The following is a 26,967-nucleotide window of genomic DNA, read 5'->3' as shown; positions in this document are numbered from 1 at the left end:
TCTTTAATCAGGTTGTAATGACAGGCCACAGGGTGAGGGCTATGAAAGAAATGGATATGGAAAATCAATGCAAACTGGGAAAAGACTTGGTGGAAAGAACAATAAAAAAGATGTCCACATGATTCAAACCATAACTATTTCTCGACTATATGCTCATATTGATGACAATATTGTTGTTGTAATCAATGAAGTAATACCAAGTACACCTTTAACAAAATCTGAAGTAATTTACCCATCACTTTTTAAGTTTTCTCTATTTTTTCTGCCATGATGGATACATCACCTCTGAGCAAAAGACAAACCCGGCAATAATACTTTTTTCCTTTTTTTTTTCTCAGCCTCCCATCTTCTTCGTTCAGCCACCTCAATTCTTGTAGCCTTTTCAAATCTTCAACCTTTTTTTTTTTCTTCTTTCTTCGTTCACCTTTTGTTTTCACATGCTTTGATCAAATAAAGCATAATTTCCTTTGAACTAACTTTCTCTTTAAATGTAGATTTCCAACAAAGTATTTTCTCAAACTATAAAGGTAATTTCATGGTCTTTCAGGCTTGGAACGGGAATGGTTTATGTAGTTAAAAAAAACAAATAAAGGCTTATGTAAAATAAGGCTCAAGGGGGTTGACTATGGGAATACACCATGCAATGATGGCATGATAATCAGGACAGCTGGGAAAGCTTTTTTGGTTATAACAAAAAAATTTTCCTAGATCATTTCTCTAATATTTGGTATCAACTAGGATTTCACCTCAAGGATCCATCAACGGATTCTAGAGCAAAGCAAAATTGAACTTCCCTGACCCAGTTAATTCAACTATTTCTCTTCATAAGCAAAATGGAATAAAGAAAACAAATGACTATGTGCTCAATTATGTTTAAGGTCAAAGATTTAAATCAAAGTATCCACAAAACTCAGCCTGACATAAAAGAAATTTTTGAAAATGTTTCTCAATCCTATCCTCAATCACAAATTTCAGAGTCATAGAGAATTCAATCATACTCAAATACATGCTTGGTAAGAGAATCCAACAACTCAAGACTTATAAAATCATAAAAAAATAAATAGCAAACAACAAGACCAAATGACTATAGGAGTTTACACCCCCAAACTTAAACTAAACAATGTCCTCATTGTAATGCAAAAATGAGAAAGATTGAAGAAATGAAAAGAACTTCCCTGGTTTCATGGTGAATCAGCCGTAGTTTGTAATTTTTAGCTCTTTATTGATGCTAAATAAACTTGTATCAAAATCCAAATTATTCAAAAAAATAAAAATAAAAATAATAAAAATAAAAGAATGAAAGAAAGTTCTATGGGCTGCCTCCCATAAGCGCTTGTTTTAAAGTCTACAGCCAAACTTTTCAATCTTCCTCAATCAGGATCTCCAAGAGGAATAAGTGCATAGTTCCTCTCCACTTCATTGCTAAGTGATGTATCCTGCTGCAATACTCATTCTAGGTGATCGGGTGGTGCATCTTCTTGAAAGGCTTCTTCTACACATTGCTTAATGACATCTACCCTAAAACAAGTGCTTGGCTCTTCTAGAATTCTCATGGCTTGGTAGATGTTGAACATAACATCTTCCTTGTTCACTCTCAATGTTAACTCACCATTTTGAACATCAATTAAAGCCCTTCCCGTAGCCAAGAATGGTCAGCCAAGAATTAGTGGGACTTTTTCATCTTCTTCCATATCTAACACCACAAAATTAGCAGGAAAAATAAAAATAAATTTATCCACCTTTACCAATACGTCTTTTATGGCTCCACGTGAATACTTGATGGATCGATCTGCTAGTTACAAAGAAATGGTTGTTTGTTTTATCCCTCCAAGTCCCAATTTTCTGCAAACAGAAAGTGGCATAAGATTAATACTAGCACTAAGATCACATAAAACTTTATTAAAAAATAAATTTTCAATAGTGCAAGGCAAAGTGAAATTCCCTGGATCTTTTAACTTTTGAGGTAATTTCTTTTGAAGAATAGCACTGCACTATTCAGAAAGTTTCACTGTTTCAAACTTCTCCAACCTTCTCTTTTTGGAAATGATGTCCTTCAGGAATTTGACATAATTTGGCATTTGTTCCCAGGCATCTGCAAAAGGAATATTTTGTGAATTTTCTTTAAAATATCCATAAACTTAGAAAATTCCTTATCTAATTTTTGTTTTTGAAAACGTTGAGGATAAGGAAGTGGAGTAGAGAGAATAGGAGGATTGTCAGGAAATGAAATTGCTGGAAGCATGTCAGTCTCTCTTAGTGCATCATCCACAATCTCCTTTTCTTCTACTTTATTCTTGATTTGACCATTGTTTGCAGCTGTAGGGGTGGAATTGGTTTCCTTTTATGGTAACCTCTCAAGTTCTCTTCCACTCCTAAGTGTGTTGGCCTTGCATTGTTCCCTTGTATTCACTTCTGTGTTGTTAGGAAAAGTTCCTCTTTGTTGGACATTGATAGTTGTGGCTAGTTACTCAATTTGCACTTCAATATTCTTTATAGCAGCTCCCATGTTGCTACAATGAGTCTCAATGTTGTCCAACCTTGAATCAGTCTTTTTAAACCTTGCATTTGCCTCCTCAACAAAGGAAACCATGGCATCCTCAAGTGACATATTCATTTCGCTTGGTTGACTATCAAATCCTGGATGAGGTTGCAAAACGTTTTTTGTATTTCCATAAGACAAATTCTCATGATTTCGAAGCCCTAGATGATAATAATTTGGCATAAGATTACCACGATAATTGTAGTTCCAATTGTTGATGTATTGAACTTGATCTTGACTCCTTTCAATTCTTGAAACTGTCATACTTGTAGCTTCAACATATTTTGCACTTTGTAGTATCTTTTGGGTTGTCAAAGCTGAAATCTGATGGGATAGAGTAGCCACTTGAACTGAAAGGGCTACTAACGGCTCCAATTCATGAATCCCAAGAACTTTCTTAGTCATAGTTCTTTCAGTTGGCCATTGATAGTTGTTTGAGGCCATCTCTTCCAAAAGATAAGTAGCACCTTCAGCTGTCTTTGACATCAAAGTTCCACCAAAAGCAGCATCAACTATGGTCTGAGTTTGCCCATTTAACCCATTATAGAACATCTGAACTTGCAACCAATCCGGCAATCCATGTTGAGGGTAGCGTCGAATCAAATCTTTATACATTTCCCATGCTTCATAGAGTGACTCGAAATCATTTTGCTTGAATTGACCAATCTCACTCCTAAGTTGGTTTGTTTTTACAGGTGGAAAGAATTTAGCAAGAGACTTTTCAGCCATATCCTGCCAACTAATGATGCTTCCCGGCTGTAGAGATTGTAGCCAACCTCTTGCCTTGTCCCTCAAAGAGAAAGGAAATAATCTCAGTCTAATGGTGTCTTTAGTAACACCATTAATCTTTACTGTGTCACAAATCTCCAAACCTGTTGCCAAATGAATATTGGTATCATCAAGTGGTGATCCGCTAAATTGGGTTTGTTGCACCATTCTAATTAAGGCTGGTTTGAGCTCAAAGTTGTTGGCATTAATGGTCTAGCGTCTTATACCCGAGTAGTTGTCATTCACAACTGGGCGTACATAATCCTTCAAGGTGCGTGGCTGTGCATCATGTTGTCCGTTAGCCATGGCTAGTACTTTCTTATTTCTTTGTGATCTAAGAGTTCTTTCAAGCTCTGGATCAAAAGGAGTAATGTCACGAGTTCTAGCATGGCGCATCCAACGTAAAAAACACACCCAAAGGAAAATAAAATAAAATAAAATCCTAAATTAAAACCAAGATAACTTTGTATCAATATTGGAAAAAATAAGAAGAAATCAATCCCCGGCAATGGCGCCAAAAACTTGATCGGTGCAAAACTACAAGTGCACCATATCGTAGTTTTATAATAAAGTGATAAGAAGAGTATCGTCCTCAGGGATTGGCAATATACTTTTTTGACAAATACAGAAATTATACTAATCTTGACTTTATTTAGAAAAGTCACTAAGATTTTTGTAATTGCAAATTAAAATAAAATTAATTCAAAGAGAATACTCAAAGGAAAAGAAATATATTGTTCGAAGATCAAATCAATGGGAAAGAAAATTTCTAGGAAATCGATTTCGCCTAATCCCTTACTATGCTTTACTCATCTAACTAATTGAATTTAATTCTATCTGTTTGTTAGCAAATCTTCACAAACATCCAAAAGCTTCTTTCGATAGGCAATTGGAAATTATTCTTGTTCATCATTTTATACAAAAGTATGCAAATTAATAAAGGAAGAAAGCAATAAGACCAATGATTTTAATACTACATTGGTTCATACAAGTCTTTCGATCTCTATAATTACCTATGCCGAAATATCCAAGATCTATCCTATAATTTCCTCTTTCGACAGCAAATCAAAAGATTTAAATCATCTAATTAATAGCCAGTTAATTAGAAGTAATAAGCTCAGAATAAATCAGACAAACATTAAAGAGAATTACTTCAAATTCACGTAGAAAAACAATCATAGTTTAGAACTAGATTACATCGTTTTCCTAGAATAAAGAAAATTTAGTTCATGCTAAAAATTAAATTCAACATAAATGAATTCACTATAATTTTTCTAAGAGAAGAATAGAAGATAATGAACACTGAAAATGCTCCTCACACTTTGCAGTGTCGTCCCTCGCAAGCCGCAGGGTTTGAAACAAAAAACTCCAAAGAAATACCCCTATGAAAAACTCTCCAATTTTGTGCTAATGATATGCTTCAATTGGGTAGGAAAGAAACCCTAATGTCTTCATATTCCCACACACAAAATCACCTAAATTTTATGACTCAACTTGGCAGCCATGTACATGCTTCAAGACTTCGAATTTGGAAAACCTTATTAAAGACAACTTTGTAACCCTTTAAGATAACTTTCCAACGCAGCAAGAATCGCATCAATCCAATATTGGAATGGAAAGTTATAATTAAAATACTAAAGTATGTCCATGCTGTCAGATAGCGCATTTTGGACTTTGATCTGAATTACTCTCAAACCCCATCATTATCCTTATTTGAAGAATCCTGCACTCATTGAAAGTTCTTAGGTTGTTCCAATGTCTTGCCCTCTTGAAAGTCATTTGCATTCGAATGTGTTTGGACTTTCTCTTTTAGAAAAATAATATTACTAATAATATAATTCAAAACTTTATCTATTTTCATGGTAAGCTATATAATTAAAAAAACCGATACTAACACAAACTTTAGGTTAATTTGGAACCCATCTAAAGGGATGGTGTTTTGGGAAATACGTATAAGATGCATGGGCTTATTGGGAAAAACTATGAAAACAAAAGGAAAAGTGAGTTGTGAAATGCTCCAGACCAAAATAATATGCGACTGAGGATTCCAACACTCACCGAGAGAGGAGGTGCGGCGCAAAGAGCAAGGAGATCGGAAGCGGTCGTAGGTGGTCATGCGGCGGCACTGCACTATGATCAGAGAGAAAGTTCTGAGAGAAAGAGGTAACAGATAGGAGACCGTGGGGAAAAAAGAACGAGATACCGTGTAACAGCCCGCTAGAAATTCATTGGTGGAATTTCTATTGGCTTTAGGAATCTCGTAACAACGAGATGCCGTGTAACAGCCCGCTAGAATCGACCAATCGCATGCGTTTTAGTCTGTCAACATAGTAAGTGTTATCACTCACTACGGTGCTAGAAATATGAGTTTTATTTATTTGAGATGGTTAGAAGTGTCAGAATGCATTATGGTTCACGCCATTAGACTCAGTGGATTATTTAGGATTTTATGGCGCAATAGCCTATTTTCATAATTCCAGACGAAACGTCTGTTGAAAATTGTGAAATTATTTTTAGGGGCACTTCGAGGTTGAATTTCGGTAAAATATTTTCACTATAGGTTAATATGAATATTTAGGAATTTTTAGTGTTAAGTTTGTAACGCCCCAAACCCGGTTGATCTGGAGAATTACTACATGTCTCTTAAGAACTTATTTCCCAACACAACTAAAATAAAACTCCAAAACTTTAATAGCAAAACTCAATATCAAGTGTTCTAAATAACCACATTGAACACTCCATAAAGTCATTACTGCAGCAAAAGAAACTAAGGAGTCCATAATCTCTCAGTAGTCATAACAAACCAACTAATAATTTCATAAATATTACTAAACCCAAGATATAAATAAAACTCAAAGACATTAACACTAAGAACATTAGAAGTCCTTCTTCTAACCACATCTCCTCAGCTTAAACACGTTCACCAATCTAATCTAGGTCCTCATTTGGACTCCCCACATCATCTGAAAAATATTATAATGATAGGGGGTGAGTTATCAACAACTCAGTAAGCAGGAGTTATATGCTAGAGTGCAAACATGAGCATTTACAAAATACAATATGCAGAACAAAATATTTTACAAAGTTATTATACAGAACAAACATGTTTTTCCAAAAGTAATGGAGCAATGGTTTTAAGACAAGTAAAACTCGCAATACTTTGGCATAACATAAACTGAGTATCATCATCAGATCAAAACAGAGCATCAAACAGAGCAGAGACCATGTTTCACCCCCGTGGTAGGGTTGTGGTAACCCTGGTGGCCAAACCAGGCAGAGACAAAGGTGAAATCTTTCCTTTATTCTTCTCGGAGCCCCGAGTGTGCACACAGGAAAGACCATAATAAAACCACTTTGTTTCCAAAGTGGGTGCACTCAGAGACAGAGAAGTTGGTACTAACTCAAACAGAGCAGAGCATAACAGAGCAGAGTAGAGCAAAGCAGAGACAGAGTCAAATACAAATACCAGTACACCATGCCAGAGGTTTTCAGATGTTATATCAAAATAATACAGAGTACCAAAACAGAAACAGACAGTTTACACACATTGTCGACAAAAGCCATAACATCTTTCTAAATAAATGCACAATTTTTCATATTCTCAATATCGCTCCCTTTTTCAGATTTCAGAAACCACATGATAGAATTTAGCTGTAACACCCCGTATTTTTTTAGTGTATTTTTTTAATTGAATGATTATTTGTTATTAATTTAAAATTAGATTATCTTGTTTTAAATTTTCAGATTTTAGTGGGTTTATTTTTATGATTTTTTAATTTGTGAAAATTAAATTTGACATGTTTCCTTAATATTAATTATTGTTATGAATTTAATTTTCTTTTCATATTAAATTAACTTCTTGTTGAATTTAATTATTTATTTTTCATTTTAATCACCGCGTTTGAATTATTTTATTTCACTTGCTGTTTTAAAATTGTCTCCGTTGGATCATTTTTTTTGTGACCCAAGATGTGAGGATTGGACCTCATTTCTTTCCCTACATTTTCTCTTTTCTTTTTCTTCCTTTCTCTTTTCTTCTTTTCTTTTCTTTCTTTTCTTTTTTCTTTTTCTTCTTCTCCTGGTCTTTCACCGCGCGCCGCAACTCCCCTCCCTCTCTCTCTCCGTCCGATCCTCCTTCTCACCCCAGTGCCACCGTGCGCCGACGGTGGTCGACACCGCCCGGCTTCCCAGCACCCCCACCCACCGGCGACCTCCCCCTCCGGTTTCCAGCCCCAGCCGCGCTGCCATTAGCCTCCACGCACCACACGAAGCCGCGCATTCCTTGCGCCGCTGCGCCGCCGTCACGCCACCTCCGGCCACTATCTTCTCACCACATCATCATCGACCTTCTAGCAACCTAATGCACCCATCCTTGACTCTGATCTGTCACCGGTGAAGCCCCATCTATCTCCATCTCCGATTTGAGCATTTTGGCCTTAAACCGCCGCCCACGCCGCCATCCACGGCCAACCACCACAACCACTAGCTTTACCGACATCCCTAAGCCCTACCCTATCAATCTCGGGTCTTCGTTTACACCCGTTCAAAAGTGGGTTTTTGAGACCCACGGCCACAGTGCATTTCGCACTGTTTTGTTACTGTGTTGCCGCTTCTAGTACCTCCGTGATCTTTCAAAAATTATATTATAGCATTGTAAGTATTTTTCCTAAAGAACTTTTGAGATTTAAATGTATTTTTGCGCTAATTCATATTTACTGTGAATTTGTTGGTTGTGCCGGACTGAGTCCGAGGAGTAAGGGGGTCGGTTGGATTGGATGATGGAATTGTTTGTGTGAGATTGGTTTATGCTTTGAAAAATTGTTGTCTGTTTCGGGTTTAAATATTGGTGTTTTGAGTTTGATGTTGGTCATGGTGGATATTGGTGATTTTTAAGAAGTGATGATATATTTTGGGATTATGAGGGTTTTAAGTTTTGAGATATTAAAATAGGTTATTTTAGAAGTTTAGGCTTAAATATCGAAATCCGGGATTGATTGAAAACTTACGAAAATTGTGTGATTATTTTTTATAGGTGACGATTTATAGTCGACTCGACTTTTTTGAGGAAAATTCTAAAAAGTTAAGTTGTCCAGGTAAGCGGGGTTCACATACTAGTTTTGCATAAAAGAAATAAAATGAGGTTGACTTTGAAAATAAACGTGTTTGTTTTTGAAAAGAAATGATCTGAAAACAACCTCAGATGTTTATTCTGCATACGCATAAATTCAGTACAAGAGAAAGTGTTTTCTGTCATGACTGGTGTAGACATGAGCTAGTTTTGTGCACTTTGTTTCTGAACTATGTAAAAGAGCGAATAAGAAATTCTAAAAGTTTTGTTATGAACAAGTGAGAATATTTTGTTTATGTTTATCTCGAACATATGAAATGATCTGAAACTTTTCAGTGTTTTGTTTAGACATGATGTATTATCTGAAAATCTTGGCATGAAGTTCTGAGTCTGTATATGTTTGCAACCGGATTTTCGATGAAATCCGTTATGTTTCTGTTAAGGCCCAGCCACGGGTATAATGGTGGTTTATAACCCTACCACGGGGGTGAAACATGGAAAATGGCCTAGCCACGGGTATAATGGTGGTTTATAACCCTACCACGGGGGTGAAACATGGAATATGACCCAGCCACGGGTATAATGGTGGTTTATAAATCTACCACAGGGGTGAAACATGGTATTGTCCCGATGTGATATTAAACGATGATATAATTATAATGTTTCAGTTTATAAATGCCAACGAATTATCTTTTTGGAATAAGTTTATTTTTCTGAAAATTTCGCTCTAATATTTTTGTACAAAGTTTTGGTTCTACATTCTGAAAGTAAATATTTTGTTCGGCTTATCAAATGTTATAAATACTCATGTTTACATGCTAGTATATGCTCTCTACTTACTGAGTTGTTGATAACTCACCCCCTTATCTCCACAATATTTTTCAGATATTATAATGGTTCAGCTGAGGATCAAGATTATGAGGCATTGGGTGAGATGTTTTAAGTGTGGTGGTTCAAGCATAGGAAGTTTTTTATGAGTATTGTCGATTTTATTAAGAAGTTTTAGTGTTATAATGACTTGGTATTTTAGAAAATTGGTTATATTGAGGAAATTAGATTTTATTGAATTTTCTATATGATATTGAGAATTTGGAGTATATTTTTTATATTGTTGAAATGTGAGTTTAAGTGTTAGGAAGTAACTCTCCGACCCGTGCGGGACCGAGGCGTTACATTAGCTCATGTCTATACAATGCATGTCAGAACATATTTTTCCTTTTTCATAAAGATTTGATGAATAATGCAAGTAAGTGACCGAGGTTGATCTTTGTTTTCACAAGTTCCCATCATATCACAAAATATGCATGATTTCATTAAATCAACCTCAGTTTTATTAACTTGTATAAAACCTAGCATAGGAACTCCGCTTACCTGACTCTTGTAGTGAATTATCTAAGTCTTGAAAATGACCTCTATCAGTCTCGTCACCTATTCATAAAAACCAATGAAATATACACAGATTATTAAACGACAATTGGCATAACTTCATCTAATAATTAAAAACCCACAATTAACTCACTAAGACAACCACTTAATAACATTGGACAGCCCGCATTCCAACTCAAGAACCAAGTACTAGTCTTTGATATTATCCTAAACACTCTCCAAGGTCAACGTCAAACATATAAATAAAATATCAATCGTACTTCAATGGTCAAAAAATACCAACCCAACAGTACAAAAAACAGCACCTACTCAACAGAGTATCCATTTGCTTTACTGCACCTCCAACCCAAATAATTCAAAACCCAGAACAACTAACACAATCCTGAACAAATATAGAACTCATCCTACACCCCACGTCAACCCAACAATTTACCACAGCACCTCATCAAAATCCCAAAATTTATAATCCTTCATCAACAACAAAACCATCATATTACAAAGCCCTCAACTCTGATTATAAACAGAAGAATCCTTCCCATGCTCAAACAATTAAAAGTCATAAATTACACCATGAAAGAGAATGGTTCACGGCTTCCTTACCCGTTCAACAGAGTTCAATGCCAAACCACAACAAAGAGATTAAACACTATGCGGACATAAGTGAAACAAAGTGGACTGTAAGAGAATGAGCGTCAATAAGGGATTTCGGAGTGGAGAAGAACACAACGGCACCGCCTGGAACTATTCGAAGTTGGAAATGCATAAAACCAGAGAAATCAACTAAGAGGAAAGGCCTCGACTTGAGAGCAAAGAGAGAGATTTACCTGAAGACGAAACACTGTGCAAGAGGGAGAGAAGAGCCGAGTTTGAAGAGGGAGAGAACCAACCGAAAAGTGGAAGGATGCGAGAGGGAACCCAGTGCTCTGGTGCAAAGTGAGAAATAGATTTTAAGGGAAACTGATAAAAGGGAGATTTGGGCATGAGATACGGAAGCCACAAAGTAAAGCCAACAACAAGAAATAGAACAAAACCGGAAAGAAAAAGATAGACGTGGGAGAGAGAGAGAGAGTTTAATTTATTTGAGGTGGTTAGAAGTGTTAGAACGCATTATGGTCAACGCCATTAGGCTCAGTGGATTATTTAGAATTTTATGGCGCAATAGCCTACTTTTATAATTCCGGACGAAACGTCTGTTGGAAATTGTGAAATTATTTTTAGGGGCACTTTGAGGTTGAATTTCGGTAAAATATTTTCCCTGTAGGTTAATATGAATATTTAGGAATTTTTAGTGTTAAGTTTATGATTCACATTTTCGGAGTGAATAGTAACCTCGGTAAGCGCACCAATTGCAGTGTTTCAAAATCACAGCGTGGAATGTCCAAATTAGATTAGAGAAATTTTATTTGGACACTTAACAAGATCTTAGCCACACTTAGTGAATAATATTAGACACTTGGCACCATGAGGAACGTTTGATGGATTTGAAGGAACCAAGCTGTGAAATCATGCCAATTAGGCAAAATTTTGTTTCATCTGCTCAACCAAATTGTGCCAGATCAAAGAGGGCTTCAATCCTAGTAAAACCCTAAATGGTGGGAATCCAATTGAAAGCCCAAAAACATTGTTGAAATCGGAACCCTAAACGGTTTCCCCAAAACCCTAAAGTTGGCCTCTAAACATTTTCTAATCCGATTTCTAGCATTGTGTTTAATCACTTGATTAAATCACTTCCACATGCTATTAATCCTTCAAATTTGTGTTAGAAAATCATTATCCAACCTTGTTAACCTTGAAAAATTGATTGGGCCAAGTGATATTGGATTTGGGCTTGATAGCAACCCAAACCCTCTTTAAACCCCAAAATTTAGGCCCATTAAGGCCCACGAAATTGGTTACCATTAGCATTGCTTCATGGCTAAGTTTTGTACCCCCACTTGGCTGGCCAGATCTTTACAAGAAGGGCCTAGAAGGTTCTTGAAGTACAAAGCTAAAGGGCCACCTCACTATTTCACTCTTACACTCCACCTTGAGAAAAGATCTTGGACTGATTTTTATGAGAAGAAAAGGGCAACACTCAACTTTCCTTCAGTCCTATCACTTTCCATAACATGTGTAAGAGGCTCTCTAGTCCACTTCCCACAAAAAGCAACTCTCCTTCACACTTTTCCTCTATAGAACGCAAAAGACACTCTCAGACAATTTTTCTTACCTCTTTTGAACGCCTGTTTCAAAGCTTTTGTAAGTGTTTTCTCGCAAAGTTTCCTTCATGGAAATTGTTTCCTTTGGAGTCTCATTTACGTGGATATCTTATTAATTCCATTTGGAGATTATTTGATTGGTAAAAAGTTATTTAGACCCCAGAAAGGTCATTCTGGGCGATAAATTGGAGAGTGTGTTATATTTTGGAGTTTTTGACCAAGCTAATGAATAGATCTTGGTCCAAAATTTTTATGGAGTACTGTTAACATGTGTATATGATTATTGGTTGAGGAGTTGTTGCATGATTAAAAGTTTTGGAGAAATATTTTATTAGATCTATAAACTTAGAAACTGGAAGAGGAAAAACAGTTTCTGTTTTGAGAAAGTTTAAATCTTTTTTGGTTTAATCTTATTCCAATGGCTTTTATAACACCCCGTTCCCAGAGGTCCAGAGAGTTAACTCTTAATACCTCAAATCAACTTAAATAGTACAACTATAAAATCCGGAGAACCCAATAAAATATTAACCAATTTAATCAATCCAAATTTCTAAGTTCCTCGAATTAAAATATCCGAAACATAAATTCAGTTTACTAACTACGACTCTCAATTAAGCACTTGTACCCTCGGGCACTTATTCCACTCTAATCATCACACCTGCTAAAACTTTCTACTCTTGTTCTCCAGCTGAACTATCAAAATTATCTGAAAAATATATGGAGATAAGGGGTGAGTTATCAACAACTCAGTAAGCAGAGGACATATACTAGTGTGTAAACATGAGCATTTACAGAGTTCAGAATACAGAACAAAAATATCTTCTTTCAGAATGCAAAATCAGAATAATGTTTTCAAAATGCAGCAATTGAACATGTTATAAAAAATATCAGAGTGAGAGTTCGAAAAATATTCATAATCAAAATCCATTTGGCATAGCATAAACTGAAACATCACATCTTATCTTATCAAATCAGAACAAATACCATGTTTAACCCCCGTGGTAGGGTTGTGCAAACCTCGGTAGCTAATCGAGCAGAAACAGAATGTGAATCTTCCCCTTATTCAGTCTCGGAGCCCCGAGTGTGCACATAGGAAAGGCCATGCAGAAAACCACTTTGTTTCCAAAGTGGGTGCACCAGAAACAGAAAAGTTGGTACCAACCCGAACAGAGGCCATGGTTTTACACCCGTGGTAAGGTCAAAACGGAACAGAATCAGAATATTATGCCAGAGGTTTTTAGAAATCACATCAGATCATATCAGAGTACAGAAAATCGTCATAACAGAAAAAAATCATAACACAACATAATTTATGCACAAAATTTCATATTCGCTGTCTTTTTCAAAGTTCAGAAATAGAATGTAAACAATAAGCTCATTTCTACACAATTCATGACAGAAAATAATTTCTTCTTAAACAGAATCTCATGAGTAATGCAGAACAAATAACTGAGGCAGTTCAAATTTCTTTTCAACATCAAATATGTATATTTTCCAAAAATAACCTCAGCTCATTTTATTTTAAATGCAAAGTCTAGCATAGGAACCCCGCTTACCTGAACTTCGTAGCTTTTTCAGAATTCCTCAAAAATGTCGAACAATAATTAATCGTCACCTATAAAATAATCACGTAATTCTCATAAATTTCCAATTAATCACGTATTTTGATATTTAATCCTAAACTTATAAAATAACCTATTTAATTCCTCAAAACCTAAAATTACCAATCATTACTTTCTAAAATTGTCAATGCTAATTTAATACTATGACTTAAAACATTTAAAAGACAGACATATTAATTAATGAAAACAACTTATGAAGCTTAATACTAAATAATATAATTATCCCAAAATATGTTAGAAAAAACCATAACTATTATTAAATAGACTAAAATATATCTGAAATGTAGAAATAACATTACACCAATATTGTTTACTATTAAAATAAATCTTTACTTAATAACATATTAAAAATACTTAAGTGATTTTCTTTAATCATAAATAAAATGTTCAAAATAAAATTTCACACTTTTAGTAAAAATAATAAGTTACACTTAGTATAATTTAAAAAAAAATCCTATATAATCACTGTACAAAATCTTATACATCCCACAAAGGGTAATATTGTAATTCTTAGACAAAACATTTCCTAAACTACGGAAGTTTTCGGAACAAGAACAAAACATACAAGCAACAAGACAACGCCGCGCAGTTGGAGAGTAACGGAGGACCTACCGAGAGAAGTGGAGCTGCGACGGAGTTGGGTGGGTGCGCTAGAGGTGGTGGGTACTGCAGCGGTGCACTGGAAGAGAGAGAGAGAGAGAAAAAAATATGGTGAGAGAGAAACAAAGAAGACGGAGAAGTAGTGCAAGCAATGCAGCGTTCGGCAAAAGCTCACTGCGAGGGACAAGACAGAACTGAGGCGGCTCGAGGCTGATAGAAAAGTGACAAACGGTGGATTCTGTGGCTAGCCCAATAGTTTTCCCGACGTACAGTGGTGACCAACCGAAATAGTGGTGATGCTCTGTTTTTGAGAGGAGAAGCAGGGGCTCTCCTATTTTTCTTGGTGATGGTCAGCGGTGGTTCCGTGTGGGTTCACAGCGGCTTAAGGAGGTGTAGACCAGGTTCGTCGGGAAGGCGGCTGCGATGGCTTCCTGCAGCATGCAACTCGGTGCACGCTACACGGAGTAGGAAGGCAGAGGCTTCCTGTTAAGTTGGCGTGGTGCTTTCCGAATGGGTGAGGACAGGCTGCGGTGATGCTGGGACGGCGTGGGTCGTGACTGAGCTAGAGGGTGATGCGCTGTTTGCAAAGAGGAGGAAAAAAAAAATGCTAGGCTAAGGTTTTGCGTGGGAGGGCAACGGCGGAAGCTTTCTTCGAATACATATATATATAAATATATATAGGTGGATGAACAAGAAAAGAAAACCCTAGAGGAGGAGATGTGCGAGTGGATGAAGATGGGTTGTGTGTGAGCATGCGCGACGTGAAGGAAAAAAAATCTTACGGGAATTTAGAGATAAAGACCGAAAGAGAAGAAAACAAAAATGAAACATGCGGAAAAAAAAACGCGTGCAGAAAAATAAAATAAAATAGCTTTGATATTTTATGGGTATTACAGCTTTGATATTTTTATTGGAAGATCCTAAGCCTCTTATATACATGTTAGAATGTTATTTTGAAGATATTTGATGTTAGTTTCGAAGATATGAAATTTTATGCATTGAGATATTTGGTTAGGCCAAGGTGATGATGTTCTTGGCTAAATTTATGTTTTGGGTGATGATTAACCATGTGATCTTGAGTTTGAAGCTTGGATCTGTTTTAGGACACCTTTTTAAACCATGCGATGTTTTGGTTTGAAGATCACTTCATTATAAGTCATGGATCAACAGGTTGATCAAAACAAGATAGAAACAAAAAATTCTGTTTTGAACTTAGAAGAAAAACCAAAAAGTTCAAGTATGGTTTTAGTGATTTTGATGACTTTTGTTCAAGATTCAAAATATGATTATTCTTAGGAATATGTTATGAGTATAGTAGAAGAAAAATTTTGGTTTAATCATGAGTTTTGAAATTTGAAAGAATTACAACAAAATCAAAGGAAATAGCCTTATAAGTTTCGGCCATATAAAGTTTTGATGGTTGAGTTTAGTTTTAAATTTTTCTGAATTGATATTTGAGTTTAGGATAAAATTTACATAAAATTTACATAAGGTATGTAAATTTTGGTGATTTTTAGAGTTAGGATGCAAAATCCTTAAGTTAGGGGGTAAAATTGTAATTTTACTCTAAGTTGATATTTTTCCATATTCCTAATTGTTAGTGATTAAGTTCAAACTTTTAGAAATCAATAATTTCAGTTTCTCGTGATCGCACTTGAGTTTTGTCTCAAAGCACGAAAATCAAGATAAGTTAGCTTTTAACTTACTATCAGTTTAATGTGTATGAGTGATAAGTAAGGGAACAAAATTCTATGTAAGCATGTTATCATATGTACCATGCCAAGTCATTATATATTTATCTGTTATACAGAATTTATTCTGTCATGAATTATTTATCTATTACATAAGATATTCTGTCACGTATTGCTATACATTGCAAGTATGTCATGTTAAGTTAAGTATGCCATATGTTACATGTATTTCATGTCACTGTCACATGTAACGCCATGTTAAGAAATGTTGTCTGTTACATAGTATGCTATGTTACGAAATGTTGCCTGTTACATGTATGCAATGTTATGAAATGTTGTATGCTACATTTATGTCTCAAATTATGTCATGTCTGTCGTCTTACATTCATGTCACGTTATGCTACGTCAGGACTTCTGTCTTTTATGTCACGTTCATGTTACGTCACGTTATGAAATGTCATGTATGCCAGTTAAGTTATTCATGTCAGTCACTAAGTCATGGGGCCACAACAACTGTGGAGCATACACTACGTGAGACACAACAATTGTGACACGTAGAATACGTGGAGCCACAACAACTGTGGAGTACGTATTAATGCACTCATAGCTGGTATAGAAACATGTGATGTGATGCGGTAATCGACAGGGATACAAGGCTCAAGGGGACTTGTGTAGCACCCATATGGTCACTTTAATGATTACATCTATTGAATAAGATTTCAAGTTCAAGTCATGTTTCACGTTATGTTATGTTCAAGTTTACGTTAACGCAATCATGGTAATCCCATGAGACAAGAATATGTTTCAAGTTCATGTTATGTTCACGTTCATGTTATGTTCCAAGTTCACATTTATGTTATGTCATGCTCAGGTTCAAGTTATGTTCAAGTTCATGTTCAAATTATGCATCTTCACGTTCATGCTATGTTTCAAGTCCATGTTATGTTCCAAGTTCACGCTCATGCTATATTTCAAGTCCATGTTATGTTTCAAGTCACATTCATGCTAAGCTTCAGTTTTAGTTTAAGTTATGCCAGTTATGTTGTGACGCCCCCAAATTCCGCTTGGGATCGGACGGACATTTGAAGTGTCGAGACATGCAACACATGGTTACCTGCCCCCGTTCATGACATATAAGATGCAATATTCCTAACATGCATCTAGCATTATGCAAAATTCGCAGCGGATAATTTTTTTCTTTAGCAATACTATGTACCAAACTAAAATATCCCAAATACTTAAAACATACTCCATACTTAACGACATACTAAACAACTAAGATCACAATAATAGTCCATAAGGTTGTGATCAAAAGAGTGCTGGAGATTGAACTCCACCAATACAAGTAGTAATCTGAGGTAACTATTGTAATACCATCTACGTCGCACCGTCGCTTAGTCGGCCGTTTCCAGTTGGTCGATTCCCGGTTCTCCTTCAGATCCTATAACAAAATCTACCATTCGGGGGGAATGGTAGTTGGGACTACCATAGTGAGATTTGATTACAAATCTCAGCAAGTTAACGGAAAACTTCCACACAGGTTAATGATGCATGCATGGCAGTAAAAGCATGAATGCATAATCAAATCATAAGTAATCATAGCATAACTTGACATACAACATAACATAACTGGCATAACTTAAACTGAAACTGAAGCTTAGCATGAACGTGACTTGAAACATAGCATGAACGTGAACTTGAAATATAACATGGACTTAAAACATAACATGAACGTGAACATGCATAATTTGAACATGAACTTGAGCATGACATAACATAAATGTGAACTTGGAACATAACGTAAATGTGAACATAACATAACATGAACTTGAAACATATTCTTGTCTCATGGGATTACCATGATTGCGTGAACGTAAACTTGAACGTAACATAACGTGAACTTGAAACATGACTTGAACGTGAAATACATGAACTTGAAATCTTATTCAATAGACTTAATCATTAAAGTGACCATATGGGTGCTACACAGGTCCCCTTGAGCCGTGTGTCCCTGCCGATTACCGCATCACATCACAGGTTTCTATACCAGCTGTGAGTGCGTTAATACGTACTCCACAGTTGTTGTGGCCCCACGTATTCTACGTGTCACAATTGCTGTGTCTCACGTAGTGTATGCTCCACAGTTGTTGTGGCCCCATACTTCATGCTCCACAGTTGTTGTGGCCCCATGACTTATCTGTTTGTGCCACACTTGCTGTGGACACACGTAACATAATGTGTGGCACCATCGGCGTTAGTGCCTGGCGCGCTCCGGTGACCAGCTAATTAGGCCCCATTCGCAACCTGTTGACTGTACTTCGTCAACCCAGGGAATTTCACACCTATTTAGACACTCCAGCGTGAACAAAGGAGTTCCACTAGGATATTACCCCATCCTAGCGCTTAGGGTCGTGATTGACATGAATGACTTAACTGGCAGACATGACATTTCGTAACGTGACGTAACATGAACGTGACATAAAAGACAAAAGTCTTGACGTAGCATAACATGACATGAACATAAGATGATAGACATGACATACTTCAAGACATAAATGTAACAGAATACATTTCATAACATGGCATACATGTAACATGCAACATTTCGTAACATGGCATACCATATAACAAACAACATTTCATAACATGGTGTAACATGTGACAGTGAATCTTACATGACATGAAATACATGTAACAGATGGCATACTTAACTTAACATGACATGCTTGCAATGTATAGGAATACGTGACAGAATATCTTTTGTAACAGATGAATAATTCATGACAGAATAAATTATGTGTAACAGATAAATATGTAATGACTTGGCATGACACATATGATAACATGCATACATACAATTTAGTTCCCTTACTTATCACTCATACACATTAAACTGATAGTAAGTTAAAAGCTAACTTACCTCGATCGTCGCGTTCTACTAGAATAAAGCGCGAAACACGAGGAACTGTAAAAGGTTATTCTAAAAGTTAGAAATTAATTACTAACAATTAGAAATGTGAAAAGAGACAACTTAGAGTAAAATTACTATTTTACCCTCTACATGTGGGCAAATGACCATTTTACCCCCTAACTTAAGGATTTGATATCCTAATTCCAAAAAATTACCAAAATTTTCATTTCTCATGTAAATTTTGTCCCAAACTCAAATCTCAACTTAGAAAAATTTAAAACCAATCACAACTATGAAAAACTCACTATGGCCGAAACCTACATAGGCCATTTGTCTTATTTTGGTTGCAATTCTTTCAAGTTCCAAAACTCATGAATAAACCAAAATCTTGTAACAAAGATCTTCCTATCCTAAGTTTAAAAACACCCTTAAAACTATCCATTAAGAAAAAGCTAATTATCAATACCAAACTTTTTGTAAAAAGACCCAAACTTTTTAACAAAAGTAAACCTTAAATCACATGTTTTGACCTTAATAAAAACATCTCCAAGAATTCCAAAAAATCAAATCTTACTTCTAACATATTCATAACATCATCCTAAGATCAAACATGCTTTAAAACATCAAACAAAACTCACCAAAAAACACAAAACAACACTTGGAGTTTTTGGTTTTAAACTTAGTCCAAAACAGAAACTGATTTTCCCAACTAACTATGATCAATCTCTTGATCCATGGCTTAAAGACATGTGATCTTCAAACTAACACATCACATGGTTTAAAAATGTGTCCTAAAGAAAATCCAACCATCAAACTTAAAATCACATGGCTAAAATTTAATAAAACATGGATCTAACTCAAAAACATCAAAGTTTAGGCCTAACCGAAATCCTCTTGCATAGAAAATCATATCTTTAAAAATAATACTAAATATCTTCGAAATAACATCCTAACATGTATATAAGAGGCTTAGGATCATCATATAAAAATATCAAAGCCTTTGGAATAAGATTAAACCATGAAATATTCAAACTTTCACCAAACAAAAACTGTTTTTCCACTTCCAGTTTTCAAGTTTCTAACTCTAAGCAAATCTATCATCAAAAGCCTTATTCATGCAACAAAACCTCAATGAACATTCATAAACACATGTTAACAACACTCCATAAAATTTTCGGACCAAGATAAGTCCATTAGCTTGGTCAAAACTTCCAAAACATAACATACTCTCCAGTTTCACGCCCAGAATGACCTTTCCATGGTTAAAAATACTTTTGACCAACCAAATGAGAATGGAATGAGACTAATAATATATCCACGGAAACTAGACTCAAAGACGAACAACTTATGTGAGGAATCATCGTGCGAAAATACTTACAAAGGGTCGTAAATGGCCACGCAAAAAGTCCCAGAAATCTGCCCGAGAGAGCTCTTTTGGGTTTCGCTCTAAGAACGGGAGAAAGAAGTGATAAAATGGAGAGAAGTATGTCTTGCACGACTTTAGACTTCTGGAGGGAGAAGTTATGGGCTTGAATGACCCTTGATTGGAGGTGGATATGTGACATAAAGTGGAGAATAGAGAGGGGCAGAGACTGCTTGCAGCAGCTGTGAAAGATGGAGGTTGATGGAGTGGATTTCTCCTTCACATCAAGGCACTATTGGGTGCAGCCAATGGCAGTGGATGGTCTGCCATGTGGGGGAGGAAACTTCTCCAAGAAGCTTTGCCAAGGTGGCCAATTTCGTGGGCCTTGGTGGGCCCCACCAAGTGGGCTTCAATTTGGGGTTTAAAGGGGGTTTGGTTAGGGTTTGAGATGCTATCAAGCCCAAAATCAATTTTTCTTGGCCCAATCAAATTCCCAAGGTTTAAAAGGTTGAATAATGATGTCATAACAAGGATTTGATTAATTAATAGCATGTGGAAGTGATTTAATCAAGTGATTAAACATAATGCTAGAAATCGGATTAAAAAGGGTTTGAAGGCCAACTTTAGGGTTTGGGAAAACCATTTAGGGTTTTGGTTTCAACCAAGCTTTTGGGGTTTCAAATGGATTCCAATCATTTAGGGTTTTGCTAGGGTTGAAACCCTCTTTGGTCTGGCACAATTTGGTTGAACAGATGAAACACAACTTTGCTTAGGTGGCATGATCTCACACCTTGATTCCTTCACAAATCTATCTAATGGTTTTTCTTTGTGTCAAGTATCTAATACCATTCACTAAGTGTGGCTAAAATCTTGCCAAGTGTCCAAATAAAACTTCTCTAACCTAATTTGGACATTACAGACTGTGATTTGAAAACACTGCAATGGGTGCGCTTATCGAAGTTACTATTCACTCCAAAAAAATACATATTAAACTTAGTACTAAAAAAATTATAAATATTCATATTAAGTTATAGTGAAAATCGTTTAACGAAATTCAACCCCGAAGTGCCCCTAAAAATAATTTCATAATTTTCAACAGATGTTTCGTCCGAAATTATGAAAATAAGTTATTGCGCCATAAAATCCTAAATAATCATCTGAGTCCAAAGGCGTAGACCATAACGCATTCTGACACTTCTAACTACCTCAAATAATTAAACTCATATTACTAGTGCCATAGTGAGTGATAACACTGACTATGTTGACAGACTAAAACCTATGCGATTGGTCGATTCGTAAAAACTTATAGGGTTTTCACGAGATTCCTAAAGTCAATAGAAATTCCACCAATGAATTTCTAGCGGGCTGTTACATATGTTATGTTGTATGTCAAGTTATGCTATGATTACTTATGATTTGATTACGCATTCATGCTTTTACTGCCATGCATGCATCATTAACTTGTGTGGAAGTTTTCTGCTAACTTGCTGAGATTTGTAATCAAATCTCACTGCGATAGTCCCAACTACCATTCCCCCCGAATGGTAGATCTTGTTACAGGATCTGAAGGAGAAACGGGAATCGACCAACTGGAAACGATCGACTAAGCGATGGTGCGACGTAGATGGTAGTACAGTAGTTACCTCAAGTTACTACTCGTATTTTGTGGAGTTCAATCTCCAGCACTCTTTTGTTCACAACCATTTCAGACTAGTGTTGTGATCTCAGTTGTTTAGTACATCATTATGTATTAAGTATGTTTTAGATATTTGAGATATTTTAGTTTGGTGCATAGTATTGCTAAAGAAAAAAAAATATCCACTGCGAATATTGCATAATGCTAGATACGTGTTAGGAATATTGCATCTTATATGTCATGAACGGGGGCAGGTAACCTTGTGTTGCATTTCTCGACGCTTCAAATGTTAGTCCTATCCCAAGCAGAATTTGGGGGCTCACATGCCGTGGTCTCACCTAGAGGAAAAGCAATATGGTGATGGGAGGTGGTTGGTGGTTGGTAGTACCTCCTCTACAAGTGGAGGCGACGTGGATGGCTACTGTCGTCTCTAGGCTTCACCATCATGGCTGGTGGCATCTAACGGAACTGAGAGCTAGGGAACAAAAGATGCTCTGCTTCAGGGAGTTCAAACAAGGGACAAAGAGGCTGAGTGTGGGTATAGTGGTGCAAAGCAGTGCTGTGGAGTTGCTACCCAGTGGGTGTCGGGGTGGGCGTGGTTTTCATGGGTTTGCTGTCAGTTATTAAGGCTCACATCTAGCAGTGTATAAGGAATAACGAGTGGGTTGTTCCACTGAGGTTTGGGCCTTGAGTCAACTTTTAAAAAAACTAAACCAACTTGTCCAAAAGGTTTCCCAGCCCATAAAAAGGTTGTTAACCTCATAATCAAACCCAATGAAATTCAAAAACATAAACGGCCTAAATAAAAAATATATATATATAAGCCCGTAGTACATTCTAAAAATTTATCCGAAATTCCAAAAGGGCTTCTCATACATAAAAACCCAAGAAAATTTTAGAAAACAGGTTGGGTGTTGGACCCGAGTGTTACATTTTTAGAAAGTTCGGTATGTAGAAACAAAACATTTCATTTTCATATGTAGATGTCATAAACGTGTTATCAGAAAAGCAGAGCGACTTTTCAATCTTTTCATACTAAAAGAAACAACTGTTCATATTCAAAGATCTGTTTCATATTCAAAAATTATTTTCATATTCAAAAACCATTTTCATATTCAAAGACCCTTTTCATATTCAAAAACGCTTTAGTATAACATAACTAAACATTTTCATCTTATCATATCATATCGTATCGTATCATATTATGATCATATACCTTGTTTAACCTTTTGGTAAGGTTGCACTATCCTTGGCCAAACCAGACAGTATCATATTGTGAAACTTTCCCTTTTTCAATGTTGAGCCTCGAGTGTGCATACAAGAAATAACACAAAAACCACTTTGTTTCCAAAGTGGGTGCACTCATATCATATCATATCATGTTGGTAACAACCATATCACGTGAACCGTTATCATCATATCAGAGCCATATTCAGAATCAAAATCAAAACAGATAAGTATACCAAAGGTTTCTCATATCCATGTCATATCAAACCATGCGCTAAACATATTCATATCATTTCCATTTGATCAAAAATAGGTCCAAATCATTTTCAAATCACATGTACAAAAATTCACAGACATCATATTCATTCTTTTGCACATTTCATAAACATGTCAAATATTGTTCATGTCTATACTATTCATGTCAAAAGCATTTATTTTCTCTTTCATACATATCTCATGAGTGAATACAAAACATATACTGAGGTTGCTTTTCACATTTTCTTTTTAAAACAACATGCACATTTTTACAAACCAACCTCAATTCATTTGTTTTTATGCAAATGTAGCATAGTAACCCTGCTTACCTGGACTTTTTAGTTTTTTGAAAAAATCTTCACAACAGTGCTAAATGAATATCGATCATCACCTATAAAAAAATTCTTGTAACTTGAATAATTCTCTAATTTGAACAGTAACTTCGTAATTACACCTGAAATACCTATTCTAATACCTCAAGACCTAAAATTCTCGTTACCCCAAAAATACCATCACTTCCCAAATTCCTCAATATCTGCTTAACATCTTCGACCAAGATATTAAATTCTAACTTATTTACGAGTGAAATCAAACTATAAAATTTAATACTAGATAATATAATAAAAGTAATATACTTTAAAACCCTAATTATATTCTGTAATAATATTTAAACTTAAAAGCAAGCCTTCACATAGTAAATAAAAAAAAAAAACAAGCCCAACGTATAACCAGGGGTATTTTGGGAAATATTCATATAATGCATGGGTTCAAAATAAAATATAATTTTGCACTTACTAATCACTTCAAAAATTCATATTTTAGAAAAATAATATTACTAATAATATAATTCAAAACTTTATCTACTTTCTTTATAAGCTATATAATTAAAAAAAAAATGATACTAACACAAACTTTAGGTTAATTTTGAACCCATCTAAAGGGATGGTGTTTTAGGAAATACATATAAGATGCATGGGCTTATTGGGAAAAACCATGAAAACAAAAGGAAAACTGAGTTGTGAAATGCTCCAGACCAAAACAATATGCGACTGAGGATTCCAATACTCACCGAGAGAGGAGGCGTGGCACGATGAGTAGGGAGGTGGGCGGCAGTTGTATGTGCTCATGCGGCGGCACTACACTAAGATCAGAGAGAAAGTTATGAGAGAAAGAGGTAACGGAGAGGAGACCGTGGGGAAAAAGAAACGAGATGTCATGGTCTCACCTAGAGCAAAAGCAACTAGGTGATGGGAGGTGGTCGGCAGTACCTTCTCTACAAGTGGAGGCGCGTGGATGGCTGCCATCATCGCTAGGCTTCACCATTGTGGCTGGTGGCACCTAACGGAACCGAGAGCTGGGGAACAAAAGATGCTCTACTTCGGGGAGTTCAAACATGGGACAAAGAGGCTGAGTGTGGGTACGGTGGTGGAAGGCAGTGCTGTGGAGTTGCTGCCCAATGGCCATCAGGGAGGAGGTGGTTTTCGTGGGTTTGCCGTCAGTTGTTCCTGTGGTGGTCCCTGGTGGAAATGGGGTTGTTGGAGTGGAGGAGCATGTCGTGGGTTGGTTTTCGTTTGAGGAAAAGAGGGGCTGGGTTGTGGGGGTTGTCCCATCTTGCTGCATCTAGGCACGACTAGAGGCTTCCAGCGATGGTCTGGTGAGGTCTTGGGAGGCGGCTGGTTGGCAAAAGGCTTGGCTTCAGTGCTTGGTAGTTCACAACAGTGGTGTTGCCTTATGGTCTGGGTCCGTGGGTTTTGGGGGAGAGGGTGAGAAACTGATGTGAGGGAGAGGAGAGAGTCTGATGAGAGTGAAATTTCTGAAAGTGAAGAAAAAAGAGATGCGGTTGAGAAGTTGAAGAAAAGCGGGAGTGAGATTCGGAACAAGCAAAAACTAAAAATCAGAGAGGGAGAGGGGAAAAGACCATCGGAGGAGGAAAAGAAAAAGAAAGGAAAACAAAGGGTCAAAGCCTTACCTGAAAACGATGCCGTAATGCCCATTTGGGGAGAACTGGTCTGGACTTGGGTTCTGTAATACCCAGACTCTAGGCCCAGCCCCTTTGAAGTTAGTCAGATGCACGAAGCCCAGCCCACGAGCAGCATGTGGAGAGACGGACGGCGTCGTTTTGGGTGAGTTTCCTTTTTTGATGCACTTTTTTTCTTCTCCACGGTTTCTTCCCTCTGCATTGCAATTCCGCACATTGCACTAACCGTGCGCACCAACCCACGATTTTAGCAGTTGATTTCTATCTCTTACCACGCTCAAGAATCGGTTTCACTCACTTCTGCACACATTTCAATTGGTTCCTCTCATCTGTTTTTCCCCTTCTCCTTTCCTTCACCGTGCGCTCAACTCAGTTTTGGAACTTCAATTTGTTTTTCCACTGCAGTTTCGTTCGACTTCCTGAACAAAATTTGGTAATTTCTTCCTTCAATCTGGCTTTTCTCTCTTTCTTTTTATGTTTATTCTTCTTTCTTTTTCCTATTTTTCTGGTTTTACTCGCGCGGCTTCTCTTCTTGGACGTGAATTGTTGTGAATATTTTTCTGTTTTTTTTTTCTGGTTTTATGTTTCACTAGAGATTGCTGTGAATATTCTTGGACGTGAATTGCAGTGGCCATTCGAAGTGGTTGAAGTTTTGGACGTGAATTGCAGTGGCCATTCACACAGATTTCATGAATAATGCAGAATAGTGACCGAGGTTGATCTTTGTTTTCACAAGTTCCCAACACAACACAAATTATACAAGTTTTCATAAAGTCAACGTCAGTCTTATTAACTTGTATAAAACCCAGCATAGGAACCCCGCTTACCTGACTCCTACAGTGTATTATCTATACCTTGAAATTGACCTCTATCAACCTCGTCGCCTATTCATAAAAAAATATATAAACTAAGTATTAAAAGATAATAACACAACCTCCATCTAAAAATGAAAACCCACAATTCCAAACCATTTTATAGCAAAAATAGTTTACTAAGTCAACCAAGTAGTAATCTGGACAGCCCTAAATTCAATCCAAAATATAATATACTAATCTTAATATTTACTAAAACACTCTCCAAAGTCAACGTCCAACACCAATAATCAAAATTTCTAAGACCATTCTAATACAAAGTGTTGGCTTACTCACTTAAATGACCAAGAACTAGGAATCACAAGCCACGGAAGTCCAAGAACTGACGAAAAGCAAACTCAACTCATGGCAACAACAAACTGCAGAAATGAGGATAAAATCAAAATAAATTCGAAGAGGAAACTGCATGAGTACGCTACAGCAATGAGAAATTCCAGCAAAGGCTTCAATGCCTACCCGAAACACACCAACCCGAAATACTCACCACGCACAACACCCAGACTCACAAAACGCAACCCAACCTCATGGTCAAAACAGAAGCTGCAGCAAAAGAGATTAAATCAAACCAAAAACTAAGGAGCAGATTCTGCATAGTTTTAGTAGATGAAACCGAAACCTAAAGGGATGAAAAGGAAACACTTACCAGTCGAAAAAATGGAGGGATGAGAGGTATTGCTCGCTGACTTGCAGAGGAAGATTAGAAACGTAAAAAAAAAATGGAAAGAAATAGAGATGCAGCAGACGGCAACTCACTGGAATAAGATGCAGCGCAAGAGAGAAACCGAAACAATGAGGAAGTCTAGGGCATGGGATTCGGAACCTCAAAATAATGCCAACAACTGGAAATAAAGAT

The 26,967-nt window shown here is 36.5% G+C and overlaps 1 protein-coding gene and 1 non-coding gene across 2 annotated transcripts in view; both read left to right on the top strand.

Annotated features, from left to right (window-relative positions):
• Positions 1-26,967, top strand: part of LOC108986663 (putative pectinesterase 63) — a 110,925-nt gene that overhangs the window by 82,747 nt on the left and 1,211 nt on the right. The gene's annotated exons all lie outside the window — the stretch shown is intronic.
• On the top strand, positions 3,114-3,220 carry LOC118349800. Its single transcript, XR_004802714.1, has one exon. It is a non-coding gene; the product is annotated as a small nucleolar RNA R71 (small nucleolar RNA).

The sequence above is a fragment of the Juglans regia genome, chromosome 10 (genome assembly GCF_001411555.2).
Source record: "Juglans regia cultivar Chandler chromosome 10, Walnut 2.0, whole genome shotgun sequence".
In the NCBI taxonomy this organism is placed as follows: Eukaryota; Viridiplantae; Streptophyta; class Magnoliopsida; order Fagales; family Juglandaceae; genus Juglans; species Juglans regia.
This window is presented reverse-complemented; position numbering and strand designations above follow the sequence as displayed.